Here is a 7605-nt window from a genome sequence, read left to right on the forward strand (position 1 = left end):
TCATGAACAAACCATTAATTTCCTCACATTATAGCATGTATGACATTTGTTTTTTTTTTGTCTTTTTCTTTAATTGTTTTTTTTCTTTGTTCAGCAATACACACTAAATTATTTATATAAACAAAGCAACCAACTGATCACAATTAAGCATTAAATACCTACTAACAACTGATTCAAATATTTTCAACTATTCATGTGATTTGTTATTCAATTTTTTACTCAAATATGCAATCTATCACTTATTATTATACACATATATATATAATTACCTGTATCATATTGCTTTATACACACATATATGTGCAGCAATCAAGGAACTAGAAGCAAAGGAAACTTACATGAAGCAGTTCGTAAGCCGCAAGTGCAGAAACCCTTCGCCCTTTTTTTTTCTTTTCCCTATTTTTTTCTGAATTATTTATGTACTAAAAGTGGTGAATTTTACCCACTTATTTTATTAAATATAGGCTAAAAGGGTATAAGGTCTTAAAAAAATTATCACTTTAGCCCATTAACTATTAGTTTAATCATTTATCTATAATTATTCATCCATTAATTAACTCAGGTTAAACAAATATTCAAAATTTCCAAAAATGACCTTCTGGGTCATTACATTATCCACCACTAAAAATCATGTTCGTCCTCGAACATTAAGTAAAAGAAAGTACCTAAAGCTTCAAATAGTTGAGGATATCTGGCATGCATGTCAGACTCTGTCTCCCAAGTTGCTTCCCTTACTGAACGGTGCTTCCATTGCACCTTCACTGAAACAAGCTCCTTGGTCCTAAGCTTTCGGGCTTGCCTATCCAATATAGCTATATGCTCCTCCTCATATGTCAAGTCTAGACCCAACTCTACAGAGTCAAATGAAAGCACATGAGATTCATTCGGAATATACTTCCGAAGCATAGAGACTTGGAAAATAAGATGAACTGCCAACAAACTAGGTGGCAAGGCCAACTTATAGGCCACCTCTCCCACTCGGCTCAAAATCTCAAAAGGTCCAATGCACCTAGATCTAAGCTTGCCTTCTTTCCAAACCTCATCACACCTTTCATGGGTGATACTCGGAGCCAAACATGATCACCCTCCATAAACACTAAGGCTCTAACTCTCCGGTCTGCGTAACTCTTCTGTCGACTCTGAGCTGTCAATAATCTATACTGAATCATACAGACTTGCTCCATAGCATCTCTAAGCAAGTCTGTATCCAAAGAGTCCATCTCCGCCGAATCAAACCAACCAATCGGAGACCTACACTGTCTTCCATACAACTCCTCAAATGGGGACATCTGGATACTAGAGTGGTAACTGTTATTATAGGTAAACTCCGCTAAGGGTAAATGTCGATCCCATCTATCTCCGTAATCGATCACACACGCTTGGAGAATATCTTCCAAAACCTGAATCGTCCGCTCAGACTGACCATCTGTCTGAGGGTGAAAGGCTATATCTAACTGAGTACCCAGACCATGTTGTAATGCCTTCCAGAAGTGAGAAGTAAATAGTGAACCTCGATCTGATATGATAAAAATAGGAACTCCATGTAGTCGCACAATTTGACTGATATATAGCTCGACGAACTTTTCTGTCGTATACTTCATCCGAACCGGAATGAAGTGGGCATACTTGGTCAACCTATCAACAACAACCCAAATAGAGTCATAACCACCCACTGTGGTAGGCAAACCCACAACAAAGTCCATAGTAATCCGCTCCCACTTCCAAGTAGGAATAGGCATCCTCTGAGATACACCCCCGGGCCGCTGGTGATCACACTTGACCGGCTGGCAAGTCAAACACCTAGAAACAAAGTTTGAAATATCTCTCTTCATCCCACACCACCAGTAATGCTGACTCAAATCATGATACATCTTCGCCGCCCTCGGATGGATGGAATATAGAGAACAATGGGCCTCCTCAAGAATTAATCTAATCAAATCGCCTGTTTTAGGCACACAAATCCTGCCTCCGATCCTCAAGACGCCATTAGAATCAAGGACAGCCTCCTTGGCTTCCCATCTCAATACTTTGTCTCGAATGATATATAACTTCTCATCATCAAAATGGTGCGCACGGATCTGCTCGACTAAAGAAGATCGAGCCTCAATAAAAGCAATCATCCCATCACTCTCCTCTGAAATCTGCAATCGAACAAGACTGTTAGCTAACATCAGAACATCTCTAGCCAATGGTCTCTCCTCAATACTAAGAGATGCAAGACTCCCCATGCTATGAGTCTTCCTACTCAAAGCATAGGCCACAACATTGGCCTTCCCCGGATGATACAGAATGGTCACATCATAGTCCTTCAGCAACTCATTTATATGTTGCTTATCTCGAGCTAAAAAATCTAACTCCGTCAAAGTATTGATCAGACCGACTACGGTTCAAGACAACGAAGACCATACCACATATAATATTGTTTACAATGAAATTATGCAAAAGCCTTCCCATGACATCCAAGTATGTTGCACACATTTTTAATATTCTCTATCTTCTCATACCTTAGATATTAGGTCTTTTTCTGATGACTTGTACGAATATATATAATTCTATTCTTATTTATTTTTTTGGTCATTACAGATTATTCCCATATGGCACATAGACTTAGCATAAACTCTATCACTCCAAATACACAAGATAGGCTATGCAAAATCCAGGTTGTTGATAAATTTCCTCCCAGGGACACCAAAGATAAAATGAAGAAATATCAGCTGCTTCTCTTACAGGATGAAAAGGTTAATTCTATCATGCGTACCTCTTTGTTTAATCAATATACTTTACTATTTTGGCTGCCTGTAATGTTTAACTAATGTTTATCTGTATGTCGTTTCTATTGAAATACAAGATAAAATGTCATTTACTAATTTACTTCATTGTCATCTGTACAGAATCTAATAGTTTTTGTTTGACATTTGCTTTTGTACGTGCACATAACCTCTGCTTCTTTAACCTGTCATAACCTTCACGTACTACCAACTGTTTCACCCTTCTGTATTTCTGTTTACCAGTGAACATCAGCATATACAAAACTCCCATTTTTACATATCTCCAATCCATCTGTGCTTCTGTATGCACACTATTTACATATTCTTACAAAAGTTTGTTTCTATATGTAGCAGTCATCGTACCATTCTTAATTGATATTGTCTCTATGCGATATTGTGATAAAAAAAAAACCTTGACGTCGCTAAAATTTCAGACAAGGATATGTACATACTACACCTGTTATTGGCAAAACTGATTGAAATTTGTGGAGGCATTTCGCATTACATTTTCTGTATTGGAAATATAAAATATGTATTATTGTTTCTGTTGAAATTTAGTCATACGAATAGCTGAATGGTCTGTATCTTAATAGAGATGGTTGTACTTCATCAGATATTTATTGTCTTATCTGCCGCAAAATAGCACAAAAAGAAAACTATTCTCTTAATATCAGTCGTATATTAGGTAAGACGTCATTATCTGTCTAAACATATTTTAAAATCCCCTTCATATTTTAACGTAAAAGAAAACTTCCCTAGCAAGTACAGCTCCTGGATGTAGTCATCCTTTCTTTTCATTACTTATCAATTTTCATTAGTTAAATTATTTTGACCTTTTGCAAAGCATTAATTGAATAAAAACTCTTTATGCAGGAACATCAAATTTTGGCAACCATATGGAATGCTGATATAACACAATTTGCAAATCATTTTAAGCCCTTCCAAACGTACTTGCTGTCAGTGGCACGTGTTAAAGAGTCAACTTACGAATATGCTGCTTCTTTCAACAAATTCACCTGGACAATCGATAAAAATGCTATTCTTGAACCAATTGAAAAAGTCAGCCCCCCAGAAAGTCCACTGCCTCCTCCTGCTCGATTAGTTGTCACACCTTTTGATGCTTTTGATCAACAAGCCAAAGACGCTGAATTCGGTACTTACAAAATTGTCATCACTATATTTTCTGCAATCATGCTCAACTCATTAATTACAATCTCTAATTATATGCAGATGTTCTTGCGCTACTGATCAATGCTTCCCTCCAAGTTTTGCGGCCAATGGACAGAGAATCCTAGAATTTATCATCATGGATAGTCTGTAAGTTCATACATTCAAATGTACACAATTGTAATGTTGTTAACAAAATCAATCCTGCGAATCTTATAACAAAATTTGAACAGGCGGAAGATAGAAGGCTTTTGTTCTTTTGTTTTCCGTAGTGCATGTCATCAATTTTGATATCTCTGTTCCGCTTTCTATCAACCCATTATGCTGTTAACGTGAGAACAGAGGTTGTTTTGGCCTAAAATCTTTAGCAGGAGTAAAAGATGTTCATGACCTGCATGTTTGGGCCATCACTACAGGGAAAATTGTTTTATCCTGTCACGTTGTAACTGAGCCAGGAGTCAACCAGTATGAAATTATTCAGAATGTTAGGGAATATTGTGATACCACATACAGAATTCATCATGTAACCATTCAAGTTGAACAGGTTCATTGTAGATTGTATATATTGCTTGCTTAATCTCTCTTTCTCTATATCTCTCTCTTGTTGAGTATAGCATAGATGTGAATGTACTTTATAGTCTTTGTCTTCTTGATAGCATAATTATTTTAGTTAACCTTTAGCTAGAGTGGTGACTGCCAAAACATAAATTTGAGAACTTAGATGTTCTTTTACCCCAGATTTGTGCTGTGCTTTCAAGTTTTCTAAGGTCCGAGACATTAAAATTCTAATTTTTTCCCATATCATTTCCATTTTAAGGATGACTCTTTAGTGCCTTTTGCAATTTTGAGTGGCCACACCTTTTAACCAAGTTGTCAGCCGTCCACTATGTGACTTTCAACTTCTCCCACGTAGCGGAATATTTTTGTTTCTGCTTTCTTTCTTCAATTTTTTTAATCGGTCAAAATACCCATTGGTATTACCTGGTTGTCCACTTTACAAATTAGTGCTATAGTTCTACTGTATGTACTGTGATGTTAGCACGTCTATGATAAGCATTGTGAATCATTCGAAGCCTAGAGTTACAAATCAATTCAGCGTTTTAAAAAAATTTAAAATTAAGCTCTCCATATGATGAATGCTGTGAGGAAATGGCGCCTACAAACTCCAGATGCAATAGGTTCTAAGACAGAGAATTAGTTATCACATAAATCCATCAACACCTTAATGAACTTATCATCCATTCTATAAGTTATCCTCTTCATGATGTTGGAGTTTTTGCTGTAAATTCTCTAACTAAGCTTGAAACCATTCAGTTAATATTTCCCTGTATAGGGTAAGGTGTAACACATAAATCATAATATTTAATTTGCTCTGTTCTTTCCAGCGAAGTGTTTCCCCGAGTAATCTAACAGTGTTGGACATAAAGTTCTGTGCTTCCTGCTTTTCCTTCCGATTAAAGTATTTGCAGGAGAATCACAGATTTAACTTAGATGTCAACTAAGGAATAATGTTAAAGTAAAAACAATTTAACATTTTTTTTTCTTATCAAAAGATGTTGAAGTAATTTATTTTAGGAATTTCCCTCGTGGATGGGCTTGACAGAAGAACTGGGAGCTATTCTTTTTTATTGAAGAGAGCACTTCATATAGTACTTACAGACAAATTGAGAGATGGCCAGTAGTAGACAAGTACTTCTTGTCTATCCAGGAAAAATGGAACGAGAGGTTTTTTTCTCGATTAGAAGGATGAATTTCATGAGCTATTATAACCATGTCTTCTACTGCTTGTCTTTTGTTTAATTGGGATGTACTATCTATTTACTGATTAACATGGCCGAGCTCTTTTCCTCTTAAGCTCTTTTATTTTGTGAATATGTTTCAGATGTTTGAAGCCTATCTTTGATCTTAATTTCATTTTATCTATTCTACATCCGCAAGTACTTATTTGAATACCCCTCCTTCCCTACTTTTGCTTTCACTTTGATTTGCAACAATTGTGATACTGCCATCTTTTTTCCACTTAAACAGAAAAAAACCTAAAAAGCTCACACTTTGGGAAGAGTATGTTCTGTATTATGGAAACAGCCTCATAGAAACACTCGATGACTATCCAGTCATTTCAGCTAAAAGGATAGTTAAATCTACAACAGGTAAAAAAACAGTAACACTCTTCTCAACATATATACTCCTAAATATAAGTAATTACCCAATTAAATTCTTCTTATCTACACAGGCTTGTCGTAATAGATACAATACGACAATACTCTTAAACCCCGCATTACCACAAGCTGCCACGTTGTATGAATGGTAAAACCCGAATTAGCCCCTTTTTGTAAAATTGTTATGCCATTAAGATTCACATAAACTTTCACTTACATTCAACCTTGCAGGCGAAAAACGATCCAACCACTGGTGATTGAATATACAAAGAAAAACACATCCACAACTGGTGCCCTTCTCTTTGTTCCCTTTGAAGAAGAATCAACATCCGTTGCTGAGATACAAATGCAGCCACCAGTAAGTATACAACAACTTCTGATAACAATATGCAATAATATCTTCTACTAACAACAAAACTTGACAGAGTCAGATATTCTACATTGACGGTCAACTCACACTAGCAAATCAGGACCAACTTTTCTGCACCATGGCCTGCCTGGATTGCAACATTCCATTCCCAAGAAGTACTTCCTCGAGACCATTCTACTGCATACATTGCGATAGATCTTCTATGCTCATCCCAAGGTATAATCTGTTAAATTTCAGAGTAATTGCTCAATCTAAAACTCCATTGATGAGCACCTTGAGAAGAAGAGGAAGAAGAAGAATCTTTATTTCAATACAATGAAGAAAATGCCTGCTAACAGAATACAATGGAACAGTGATATATATACATTGTTCATCTCTAACCAACTTAACCACTTTGCCTAAATTCCTTAACTACCCTTAACTAACTTTTCATTATCAAGTAATCCCTATTTCATTACTCCCCCTCAAGCTGGTGGGTGTAAATACATTCAGCACACCAAGCTTGCCTACTAAACATTCATGTTGTAATCTAGGCAGCCCCTTAGTTACAATATCTGAAAGTTGTTCCTTAGAACCCACATGTTCTGTCTTCATAACACCTTCTTGAATTTTCTGTCTTATAAAATGGCAATCGATTTCAATATGCTTTGTTCTTTCATGGAATACTGGGTTGGCTGCTATTTGCAATGCCGCTTTACTATCACTATACACCATAGCTGGTTGTTCCACCTCTTTTCCCAGTTCCTTTAATAAAGCAATATCCATACTAGTTCTCAAACTTCATTTACCATACTTCTATACTCAGCCTCTGCTGAACTTCTAGAAACTACATTTTGCTTCTTTGATATCCATGATAACAATGTCTCACCATGTTTAACTATGAATCCTGATACTGATCTTCTTGTATTTGGACATGATGCCCAGTCTGCCTCACAATACACACTTAGTTTGTTTGAGCTTTTGCTGCTCAACAAAATTCCAAGTCCTGGTTCTCTTTTAATGTATCTCATCACTCTCAAAGCTGCTTCCCAATGTGACTTCTTTGGATTTTGTAAGAATTGGCTGAGTGTTTGAACTGAATAAGCAATATCCAGCCTTGTCATTGTCAAATATAACATCTTTCCCACCAACCTTTGATACA

Source organism: Solanum pennellii, chromosome 1 (genome assembly GCF_001406875.1).
Source record: "Solanum pennellii chromosome 1, SPENNV200".
Classification (NCBI taxonomy): Eukaryota; Viridiplantae; Streptophyta; class Magnoliopsida; order Solanales; family Solanaceae; genus Solanum; species Solanum pennellii.